Source organism: Odocoileus virginianus, chromosome 12, assembly GCF_023699985.2.
Source record: "Odocoileus virginianus isolate 20LAN1187 ecotype Illinois chromosome 12, Ovbor_1.2, whole genome shotgun sequence".
In the NCBI taxonomy this organism is placed as follows: Eukaryota; Metazoa; Chordata; class Mammalia; order Artiodactyla; family Cervidae; genus Odocoileus; species Odocoileus virginianus.
Genome location: NC_069685.1, coordinates 23,775,395 through 23,788,530, shown reverse-complemented (window position 1 = coordinate 23,788,530; position 13,136 = coordinate 23,775,395). Strand labels below are relative to the sequence as shown.

Sequence of the window (13,136 nt, the reverse complement as noted above, 5' to 3'; positions counted from 1 at the left end):
CAAAGGCAGGTCTGGCTCAGTCTCTGTGGGCTCTCCTGGTGTGCACAGATTTTTTGAGCCCTCTGAAGCATCTCTGGAAGGTATGGGGTTTGATTCTAAATGCAGTTTTGCCCCTCCTACTGTCTTGCTGGGGCTTCTCCTTTGACCTTGGGCATGGGATATCTTTTTTTTGGCGGGATCCAACATTCTTCTGTCGATGGTTGTTCAGCAGAGAGCTGTAATTTTGGAGTTTTCACTGGAAAACATGAGCACACAACCTTCTACTCTGCCATCTTGGATATCTTGCTGGAATGGGTGAATTTAACTCAAATGACCATTATATCTACCACTGTGAGCAAGAACCCCTTAGAAGAAATGGAGTAGCCCTCATAGCCAACAGAAGAGTCTGAAATGCAGTACTTGGAGGCAGTCTCAAAAATGACAGAATGATCTCTGTTCATTTCCAAGACAAACCACTCAATATCAATGTAATCCAAGTCTATGCCCCATGAGTAAAGCTGAAGAAGCTGAAGTTGAACGGTTTTATGAAGACCTAAAAGACCTTCTAGAACTAACATGCAAAAAAGATGTCCTTTTCATTATAGGGAACTGGAATGCAAAAGTAGGAAATCAAGAGATATCTAGAGTAACAGGCAAATTTTGCCTTTGAGTGCAAAATGAAGCAAGGCAAAAGCTAATAGAGTTTTGCAGGAGAACGCACTGGTCATAGCAAACACTTTCTTCCAACAACACAAGAGAAGACTTTGCACATGGACATCACCAGATGGTTCATACAGAAAACAGATTGATTATATTCTTTGCAGCCAAAGATGGAGAAGCTCTATACAGTCAGTAAATACAAGAACAGGAGCTGACTGTGGCTCAGTTCATGAACTGCTTATTGCCAAATTAAGACTTAAACTGAAGAAAGTAGGGAAAACCACTTCAGTTATGCCCTAAATCAAATTCCTGACAATTAGAAAGTAGAAGTGACAAATAGATTCAAGGGAAAAGATCTGATAGACAGAGTTCCTAAAGAACTATGGACAGAGGTTTGTAACATTGTACAAGAGGCAGTGATCAAGACCTTCTCCAAGAAAAAGCAAAAAAGCAAAATAGTTGTCTGAGGAGGGCTTACAAATAGCTGAGAAAAGAAGAGAAGTGAAAAGCAAAGGAGAAAAGGAAGGATATATCCATTTGAATGCAGAGTTCCAAAAAATAGCAAAGAGAGCTAAGAAAGCCTTCCTCTGTGATCAATGAAAAGATAGAGGAAAGCAACAGAATGGGAAAGACTACAGATCTCTTCAAGAAAAGTAGAGATACAAAGGGAACATTTCATGCAAAGATGGGCTCAATAAAGGACCTAACAGAAGCAGAAGATATTAAGAAGAGGTGGCAGCAATACAATACACAGAATATTTATATAAAAAATATCTTCATGACCCAGATAACCATGATGGTGTGATCACTCACCTAGAGCCAGACATCCTGGAATGCAAAGTCAAGTGGGCCTTAGGAAGCATCACTATGAACAAAGCTAGTGGAGGCGAGGGAATTCCAGTTGAGCTATTTCAAATCCTAAAAGATGATGCTGTGAAAGTGCTGCACTCACTCAGTTTTCCAACAAATTTGGAAAACTCAGCAGTGGCCACAGGACTGGAAATGGTCCAATCCCAAAGAAAAGCACTGCCAAAAAAATGTTCAAACTACTGCACAATTGCACTCATCTCACAGGCTAGCAAAGCAATGCTCAAAATTCTCCAAGCCAGGCTTCAACAAAACGTGAACCTACAAACTTCCAGATGTTCAAGCTGGTTTTAGAAAAGGCAGAGGAACCAGAGACCAAATTGCCAACATACACTGGAGCATCAAAAAAGCAAGAGAGTTCCAGAAAAAAAAATCTACTTCTACTTTATTGACTATGCCAAAGCCTTTGACTGTGTGGATCACAATAAACTGGAAAATTCTGAAAGAGTTGGGAATACCAGACCACCTGACCTGCCTCCTGAGAAATCTATATGCAGGTCAGGAAGCAACAGATAGAACTGGACATGGAACAACAGACTGGTTCCAACTTGGGAAAGGCTGGTTCCAAGTACATCAAGTACTGTATATTGTCGCCCTGCTTATTTAACTTATATGCAGAGTACATCATGCGAAATTCTGAGCTGGATGAAGTACAAGTTGGAATCAAGATTGCCGAGAGAAATATAAATAACCTCAGATATGCAGATGACACCACCCTTATGGCAGAAAGGGAAGAAGAACTAAAGAGCCTCTTGATGAAAGTGAAAGAGGAGAATGAAAAAGTTGGCTTAAAACTCAGCATTCAGAAAACTAAGATCATGGCATCTGGTCCCATCACTTCATGGCAAATAGGGAAAAAATGGACACAGAGAGAAACTATTTTGGGGGTTCCAAAATCACTGCAGATGGTGACTGCAGCCATGAAATTAAAAGACGCTTACTCCTTGGAAAGAAAGTTATGACCAACCTAGACAGCATATTAAAAAGCAGAGACATTACTTTGCCAACGAATGTCTGTCTAGTCAAAGCTATGGTTTTTCCAGTAGTCATGTATGGATGTGAGAGCTGGACTATAAAGACAACTAAGAGCTGAAGAATTGATGCTTTTGAACTGCGGTGTTGGAGAAGACTCTTGAGAGTCCCTTGGACTGCAAGGAGATCCAACCAGTCCACCCTAAAGGAGATCAGTCCTGAATCCTCATTGGAAGGACTGATGCTGTACCTGAAACTCCAATACTCTGGTCACCTGATGGAAAGAACTGACTCATTGGAAAAGACCCTGATTCCTGGAAAGACTGAAGGAGGGAGGAGAGTGGACAATAGAGGATGAAATGATTGGATGACATCACTGACTGGATGGACATGAGTTTTCAGTAAGCTCTGGGAGTTGGTGATGGACAGGGAAGCCTGGCAAACTGCAGTCCTTGGGGTCACAGAGTCTGACATGACTGAGCGACTGAACTGAACTCCCTCTCTTGCTTTCTTACTCACTGGCTCTGTGGAAAGCAAGCTGCCAAGTATGAGGTGTGCTATTCAGAAAGGCTAATTTTGCAAAGGATTGAAGGAGTTACTCAACAGTCAACGAACAACTGAGGATCAGTCCAACCGACACTGAGAAACTGAATCTTGCCAACAACCACATGCGTGAACTTGTTAGAGGATTATCCTAGAGTCAAGCCTCAGATGAGGCTTCCCAGAAGGCATTAGTGGTAAAGAACCTGCCAGAAAATGCAGGGGATATAAGAGATACTGGTTCGATACCTGGGTTGGGAAAATCCCCTAGAGAAAGAGCTGGAAACTCATCCAATATCTAGCCTGGAGAACCCCTTGGATAGAGGAGCCTGAAGTGCTGCAGTGCATAGGGTCACGAAGTCAGACACAACTGAAGTGACTTAGCCCATCTGCACAAAAGATTCAGATGAAGCCTTGTGCAAGAGTCACCCTGCTAAACTGCACCCACTTTTCTAAGTCTCAGAAACTGTAAGACAATACCGTTTGTTTTAGGTAGCTAAGGTTGGCGGTACTTCATTACATAGCAATAGGTAAAAAAAAAATACAATCATGAAAGTACAAGTAAGAGAATTTCAGGAAGTCGCAAATGTGCTAAATATAATAGCACATGGATGCAACAGTCCTAAATATAATAGTGAATGATAATGTGTAGAAAAGATACTGTAGCACGATCCTAGTAATTTGTTTTACATTAGAAAACTGAATGATGTAATTTACTATAGAAAATAAATTTTAAAAAAATGATCACTATGACATATTCAGAAGTGTCTAATAAAATTCAACAGCTGCTGCAGATAACACAATAAACTGCTAATAAGTACTATTAAATTAACAGAGGCATTCACAAAAATCTTACAGCAGGCGTTAAATCGAATGGTGAGAGTACTTAACAATTTCAAAACATTTATTTTGAGATCAGAAATAAAATAGGAAGGCCTTCCTGGTGAAGGAAGAATCCACCTGCAAATGCTGGAGACATGGGTTTGATCCCTGATCTGGGAAGATCCCACATGCCACAGAGCAGCTAATCCTTTGGGCCACAACTATTGAGCCTGTTCTCTAGAGCCTGGGAGCCCCTACTACTGAGCATAGTGGCCCAAACTCCTGAAACCCGCTGCCCTGGAGCCTGTGCTCAGCAACGAGAGGCCACCACACGAGGAGCCTGTGTGCCACAGCTGGAGAGCAGCCCCTGCAACCAGAGGAAAAGCCTGCACGGCAGTGAAGACCCAGCACAGCCAAAAGCAAATAAATGAAGGGTGCCTGAGACAAGTGCTCGGGCCTGGTGCACTGGGAAGACCCAGCGGGATCGGGTGGAGAGGGAGGTGGGAGGGGGCACTGGGATGGGGAATACATGTAAATCCATGGCTAATTCATTTCAATGTATGACAAAAACTACTGTAATGATGTAAAGTAATTAGCCTCCAACTAATAAAAATAAATGGAAAAAAAGAAAAGAAAAAAAAAACTATATGCAAGAAAGCAAAGAAAAGCATACAGGTCAATTAGCTAGTCAACGTTTTACTAGAGGGTTTAGCCCACAAAGTAAATAAAATTAAAGGTAATAAAATTAGTAAATGATTGAAAAGGGAAAATAAAAGGGTGATTATTTTCCAGTCGCAAAAGAAAATACTGGTTTACTTCTTCCAACTAATAAAAATAAATGGAAAAAAAAATCCAGAAGAAATGAAATGACCAAAAAAAAAATAAATAAATAAAAACAAACAAACAAACAAAAAATTACCAGTGAGTGAAAAGCTTGAACCCACAGAATGCTGAAATATGCAAAACACACAACTAGCAAAAGGTAAGTATGGATCATATACAAATTTGATTCAATAATAAAAAGGAAAATTGGCAAAAAAATATGAATAGGCACTTTGTGAAGGAAGATACACAAACAGCACAATGTCCAATACCATTTACTTCACTGGTTTTCATGAAATTGTAAATTTAACTCAGAATAATATGTCATTTAACACTAACCAGATTTACAAAAATTAAAAGTCAAACAATATTTTGGGTTGTAGGTGATTTGAAGTAATGAGAACGCCAAACTGTGATAGTATGAACTAGCAAAACTAATTTTAACAAATTATATTACTATTAAAATTGATGAATCAAGACAGCAATTCCATTCCATAGCACTAGGAAACAAACACTAGAATATTCCTCAAAGCATTCTTCTTCATACCAAAGTATAAAAATCAGCCTATATGATTCCTAACACTAGTATGACTGAAACCATTACATGTACACAGTGGAATATTCTAACTTAATCAAAAGGAATTCTGTGAGCTGCATTCACTTGGATGAATATCCTAATCATATAACTGAATCACAGATAAATTCCTCCAGGAAAGTACATTTACATAAATATCAAAAATAGGGGAAACTAAGTAATATATACAAATGGACACAATAGATAAAAATTATTAGTAAATACAAGAGAATAACACAAATTTCCGGGCTTAAGAAAAAGGTCTGCGTTGAGGGGCACACTTGGAGCTTTTAAAATACAGATAATATTTTGTCTGTTAGTCTCATAATCTATAGGATATGTATGTTATTATTATTTTTTAAACTATATGCATATATTTTAGTATACATATTTCCAAATAAAAACTTTTACCAACTTTAAAAGGAGTTTGTAACTTTATGAAGTCTTAAAAGTATTTACCTCATTTTTATTCAAAATCATCTGTTGTCAGGCTCCAGAAAAGTATTTTCCAGCAAAAGCATCTACTTCCTAATCATTGCTTTCAAAATGAGTAACATCTTCACCATCTCTGGAAAAAAAAAAAAAAAGAAACCCCAAACTGAGATTTTATTGAAGGCATTCTTCACCTTATGAGATATGTCACATAGTATCACTTAAACTATTTTTGAAGTTTTTTTGTGAACTCATTACTTCAAAGAAGATCATTCTCTATTCTTTACAGGATTCAGAGAGATCTAGATTTATGCTTTGTTGAAAAGGAAAATACAGGTATCACATCATGTTAACATCACAAATGCAAGAAATACAGATTCAGAAAGAGAAGAAAAATGCAACTTCTTCAGGTTTTCAACTTACCATTCCGAGAGCTGTGATAAAATGTTCTGCTACCAACTAAAATGTGTGTGTGTGTGTGTGTGTGTGTGTGTGTACATAAAGTTGAGCTTTAGAAACTGCTCCAGTGCAATCAAAATGCTAAGTCAAGACTTATGGAAAAAATCATTGTAATTATTTAGTAAAATTAAAAAACCGCTATTTGACTAAAATAGTTTGCCTAAATTATTAGTAAAAGAGATTACATAAAAACAAGAACTCAAGGAATTTTAAATGAGTTTAAATGAGCTTATTCCAAAATGTTCCTTCAAAGCAATGTTTAAAATTATTTCTCTCACTTATTCAGCTGAAAATGAGTATTTTGAGATTAGTTATAAACATTTAGATAGGGCTTCAAATATATACATCAACTATTTTCTTTAAAATAGTTCTTCATGTGGGTAGCATTTATTCAAATATCAGAGTTCTATGCAAAATCATAGGTAAATTAAGAAAAGTGGTATGCAATATGCTTCTGAGTGATACATAGCTTCTGAATGATACAAAGCAGTTTATTGTTTTTGCTAAATTACTTAAGGTATTTAATTCCATTCTAATGCTTTTACAGATTTTAATATCAAGTAAAAAAAAAAAAGTACATCCACATCAAGATTAAGAAAAGTGTTTGCATCTCTTCTAAGAAACTAACAAAATATTTATTATTTTTATGTGCCTTATCCAGAGCCTTACACAGCATGGCTAATTACAAATGTCTTAATCTGACTGCTTTCAATTGGTTGGAGCATTGTGCTAAAAGAGATTCATCATTTTAATTCCATAAAATGTCATTTTGTTACTATTCTTTATTCATATGGTTAAAAAAAAACCAAAAACAGCCAACTGATACATACATAATCAAGAGTACAAATGAACATGTTTTAATGTTTTGGTGTTCCTTAAAATTATTTTAAAAATGTATGAATAATAAGTGGTACCTGAAAATGCACAAAACCATTGTGGGAATGGGACTAAAAGATTATAAAATTAAATGTACATAACAAGAATCAATTGTTTTATAGCCAAACAGCTAAAGAAGTTTATAACATTTTCCTTGAATATATATAAAAATGTAAGGCTGGTGTCTGAAGTTGAACATTAAGTCTATCTCAAATTCTTAGCTATTTATTTACGTAAAAATATAAGGAAATGGCAGACATATTTATTACCATAAGCCCAATGTTAGAGTGAAAAATGATACTACCAGTGATGAAATATTTCTAGTATACTCATATAAAATTGCCAAACATTAAATAATAAATATTTTGTCTCTGAAAATTACAAAGCACAGTTAAAGGAAATTTTTTTGAATTTTTAGTCACTAATAAAATTTTAAATAGGTTATATAATTTTCAAAACACTGGAAAAGATAAGAGTAAAGCACGTTATAATCCTTACATCAAAGACTAAAAAGATAAAATGTGTAAAAACAAAATTTTAAATATATTTCACTAATAGGACTCACTATGAGTTATATTAATGATTATAGATAGTTTAGTATCTCCCATTTAAAATATTCACTTAGGAAACTAAGATATCCATAGACAGAACAATTGAAACAAATAAATTGTTAAAAAAATAAAAGGAAAAGATCAGCAACATATTAAGAATTGTCAAATTCACTACTAATTAAAGAAATGCAAATTATAATAGCAAGGAGACACTAGTTTTAATTGTCATGTTGGAAAATATTTAAATATTGTCTAATTATTTGATGTGATGTTTCCTACTTATTACTTTACAGGCAACATGTTCTGTACAGAAAATAACTGTAATCTGTACAAAGAGCAGAAATGTATTCAAGGCTACAAAGAATAAAGACTTAAGCCATTTAGATCACACAGTTTGTAGGTGCTAGAATTTGTGTGCTTTTCATTATCTTATTTGCATCCTTTTGATCATTTTCAGGGTTTGAAAAATAAATGTGTTTCTTTTGAATCAAACTACCTTATCTTAATTATTATAAAAATACAAGGAAAATAACACCTTGAGATGATTACAGTTTTCTAAGAAGCAGATGGCAAGGCTAAAAGTAATTTACCTTTAGAACTTCATAACTGGCAACTTTCAGTCTATTATACACAAGTGAATTTGATTTTTATTCTTTGATTCTCTAGATATGTGCAAGAAAAAATTACCTTTATTTTTAAATACATTAAACAGTATATTGTATTGATTCAATTTTACTATGGTTCCAATTCTAAAACTTCCATTCTTTTAAAGATTTTTTTGATATGGACCAATTTAAAAGTTTTCATTGAATTTATTATATCGCTTGTGTTTTATATTTTTATTTCTTTGGCCACGAGGCATGTGGGGGTCCTAGAACCCAACCAGAGATTGAATCCACACATCCCAACCCCCTTAGTACCCCCTGCCACCCTGCCCCATGAAGTCCTAACCACTGGACTGTCCGGGAAGTCCCAAACACTTCTACTTTGGACATCTGTTACATGTCCCATATTTGTCCTACCATTTTGAAAAATAACCTGACAACCTCCTTTCTTCTTTATAATATTATATCATGCTGAAAGAATTACACAAAACTAAAATATTATAAATGAACTAAAAAACTATCCCAATAAATTCAGAACTTAGTAAACAAAAGCTTTCAATTACAGGCAAATTGAATTCAAAGCAAGAGATCTTAAAGGCAAAATAGTGTTTATATAATTAAAACACAGGAGTTTTGGCTGGTTTTAGATACAGCAGGGTCCTGCTTAGTTGATGTCACCCATTATCCATCTATTCCTCTCACATCCTGCCATCTTTTAGCTGTTTTGCAATATGTAGATTTGACCCTCCAACATGTTCCCTATAGATCCTCCCACCAATACATACACATATACACTGGAATTGTGTAGTTTCTACATCTCTTAAGCAAAGAGAAGGAGAGGCCCTCCTGCCATTAATTTTATTCTTCCAAATGGAAATCTGGTGCTTGCCTGGGAATGTGCCCAACAAACCAATCACTGTATGCAATGGTTGGCGTGGGTCAAGAAACGCTGTATAAAGAGTTGTAATCATGTCACTAGCAGTCATACAAGAGTTACAGGAAAGAAGAAATGCCAAAATAAAATTATGGCAGGTAGAAACATCCCCCTTGAGAAACCTAGTTGTTTGTTTTGTTTTGTTTTTACTTATTCTCAGTTATCAGTACTCCAAAAGATCAAATACACACATGTGATTTCATTTTTTAAGACTGCTTTTGTCAAGAAACTTTGACTCTCGGACAGGTAGAGACCATTAGACACTTTTCTTCCAGCAGCATATTCAAGGTCCACTTGTGGGGATTGCTGAAGTCACTACTTCATGATTATTCTGGATACTCTAGACTTTCTCTAACTCACTAAAACATGTACCTCTCCCTTTTCCTTATCTAAAGATGTGAGTTACTAAAAACAGGGACAAATCATATCTTCTTGAATATATTTTGGTTTGGTGAGAAGAGATTATGTGATAAATTATGGATGGCATCACTTGTAGACCTTCTCTATTGTCTACCACGAAGCATGAAGTTCCCACGTGGTCAGTGGGTAGCCCATGAAATACTGTGCCTAACCACTAGAAAGGCACAGAGTTATAACCAGTCTAGCATATTTTGCTCTGTATATTTCATTTAGTGAATTATAACTTTTGCTGAAGACATTTCTACTTCTTTGAAGAATGGAAATTTACCTAACTCCTTCCTAGTTTAGTCACAACTTCTGTTTAGTATTTAAAAATCCCAAGTAATCATTAGTGTATACATGGTGATGCTTCTTGGTAGTAGATTAGCATCTAATTATTTTGCTTATCACAACCTTAGAGACTGAGACTGCAAAAGCAGTAACATAATGATTAATTTTTAACACTTACACAGAAAATAATGGTGTATAGTAATCTTATCAGTGCAGATTCATTGATGATTACCTCTTTCTCTTATGAGAAATATAGCTCCCCTGCAATGGATGAATTTTTATCATTTACTGTTCATCATGAAGTTCTAGTATGCCAGGAGAAATATCAATAACCTCAGATACACGGATGACACCACCTTTATGGTAGAAAGTGAAGAAGAACTAAACAGCCTCTTGAAAGTGAAAGAGGAGAGTGAAAAAGTTGGCTTAAAACAGAATTCAGAAAACTAAAATCATGGCATCTGGTCCCATCACTTAATGGCAAATAGATGGGGAAACAATGGAAATAGTGACAGATTTTATTTTGGGGGCTTCAAAATCACTGCAGATGATGATCACAGCCACGAAATTAAAAGACGCGTACTCCTTGGAAGACAAGTTATGACCAACCTAGATAGCACATTAAAAAGTAGAGACATGACTTTGCCAACAAAGGTCAATCTAGTCAAAGCTATGATTTTTCCAGTACTCATGTATGGATGTAAGAGTTAGACTTAAAGAAGGCTGAGCACTAAAGAATTGATGCTTTAGAACCATGATGTTGGAGAAGACTCTTGAGAGTCCCTTGGACTCAAGGAGATCAAATCAACCAATCCTACCTCAGTCCTGAATATTCATTGGAAGGACTGAGGCTGAAGCTGAAGCTCCAATATTTTGGCCACCTGAATGGAAGAGCTGACTCATTGGAAAATACCCTGATACTGGGAAAGATGGAAGGTGGGAAGAGAAGCGGACATCAGAGGATGAGGTGGCTATTTGGCATCACCAACTCAATGAACATGAGTTTGAGCAAGCTCCAGGAGTTGGTGATGGACAGGGAGGCCTGGCGTGCTGTAGTCCATGGGGTCACAAAGAGTCAGAAACAACTGAGTAACTGAACTGAAGTGATGAAGTCCTAGAAACATATCTAATGGAATAAAAATTTCCTTTCATAATCCTTCTGAATTGGGGAATCTATGTTACTAGTATTTAAGGATTCAGTTTGTGTCCAACTCTGCAACCCCATGAATCACAGCATGCCGGCCTCCCTGTCCATCACCAACTCCTGGAGTTTACTCAAACTCATGTCCATCGAGTCAGTGGTGCCATCCAGCCATCTCATCCTCTGTTGTCTCCTTCTCCTACTGCCTGCAATCCCTCCCAGTATCAGGGTCTTTTCCAATGAGTCAACTCTTTGCATGAGGAGGCCAAAGTATTGGAGTTTCAGCTTCAGCATCAGTCCTTCCAATGAACACCCAGGACTTATCTCCTTTAGGATGGACTAGTTGGATCTCCTTGAAGTCCAAGGGACTCTCAAGAGTCTTCTCCAACACCACAGTTCAAAAGCATCAATTCGTCAGTGCTCAGCTTTCTTCACAGTCTAGCTCTCACATCCATACATGACCACTGGAAAAACCATAGCCTTGACTAGATGGACCTTTGTTGGCAAAGTCATGTCTCTACTTTTTAATATGCTATCTAGGTTGGTCATAACTTTCCTTCCAAGGAGTAAGCGTCTTTTAATTTCATGGCTGCAGTCACCATCTGCAGTGATTTTGGAGCCCAGAAAAATAAAGTCAGCCACTGTTTCCACTGTTTCCCCACCTATTTTCCATGAAGTGATAGGACCAGATGCCATGATCTTAGTTTTCTGAATGTAGAGCTTTAAGCCAACTTTTTCATTCTCCTCTTTCACTTTCATCAAGAGGCTTTTTAGTTCCTCTTCACTTCCTGCCATAAGGGTGGTGTCATCTGCATATCTGAGGTTACTGATATTTCTCCCAGCAATCTTGATTTCAGCTTGTGCTTCTTCCAGCCCAGCGTTTCTCATGATGTACTCTGCATATAAGTTAATCAAGCAGGGTGACAATATACAGCCTTGATGTGCTCCTTTTCCTATTTGAAACCAGTCTGTTGTTCCTTGTCCAGTTCTAACTGCTGCTTCCTGACCTGCATACAGGTTTCTCAAGAGTTGGGTCAGGTGGTCTGGTATTCCCATCTCTTTCAGAATTTTCCAGTTTGTTGTGATCCACACAGTCAAAGGCTTTGGCATAGTCAGCAAAGCAGAAATAGATGTTTTTCTGGAATTCTCTTGCTTTTTCGATGATCCAGTGGATGTTGCCAATTTGATCCCTTGTTCCTCTGCCTTTTCTAAATCCAGCTTGAACATCTGGAAGTTCACGGTTCATGTATTGCTGAAGCCTGGCTTGGAGAATTTTGAGCATTACTTTATCAGCACATGAGATGAGTGCAATTGTGCGGTAGTTTAAGCATTGCTTGGCACTGACTTTCTTTGGGATTGGAATGAAAACTGACCTTTTCTAATCCTGTGGCCACTGCTGAGTTTTCCAAATTTGCTGGCATTAGGGGATTTAATAAAAACAGAATCTCTGTGGTGACCTTCATGTCTCCCAAAGCTTTTATTTCCACTGTTTTCCAAGTTGAATAGATCACTGAATGAATATAAGTTGATATAGCTCTTGAAAAAGCCGTGTAGAAAAATATATACATTGAGATTCCCAGATCTGGCAAAAAGTAAGTGTAATCAAGAAAGCTGGAGCTAGCCAATCTTCTAATCATAAGCAAGTTCACCATCCTTAACTGGACAGTCAGTATATTTAAAACACAAGCCAGTCTTTTTAATTCTATCACAATGTATAAAAAATATTTTATGCTAAACATCATTAGATGAAGCATATTTTCCTAACATAGAACTCTAAAATATTCTAGTTCATCAGTACAGTTGCTTTGAATGAATGCTTGCATGCTCAGTCATGTCTGACTCTTTGCAACCCCATGGACTGTAGCCAGCCAGGCTCCTCTTTATATACCACTAATTGTTTCTGTTAAGCTACTGACATTTTGGAATCATTGGTTAAACACCCATGGTGCATTAAACAATTATGAGATATACAACTCTGATCCAGATACATTTAATTGCTTTTGGCACGCCTTACATAAAAATAAATAGACATTTAAGAAAATACACCACCAATCAAACTAATGCACATATTCTAGAACTAGAATTAAATGAAAGATAACTGATGCTACACTTTCAACAGAAACAGGAAAAGGAAAAATCCCTCATCTTGCTGGAATCTTTGTCACTGCCTGTCAAAAACGAAAGTGCGAAAGCTCTGATGAGCCCAGTTAGT

The 13,136-nt window shown here is 36.7% G+C and overlaps 1 long non-coding RNA gene across 1 annotated transcript in view; it reads right to left on the bottom strand.

The window, feature by feature from the left end:
- Positions 1-13,136, bottom strand: part of LOC110122043 (uncharacterized) — a 69,661-nt gene that overhangs the window by 34,899 nt on the left and 21,626 nt on the right. Inside the window, exon 3 of the long non-coding RNA XR_011490525.1 lies at positions 5,696-5,804. This is a non-coding gene — a long non-coding RNA (uncharacterized lncRNA). The remainder of the gene's footprint in view (positions 1-5,695; positions 5,805-13,136) is intronic.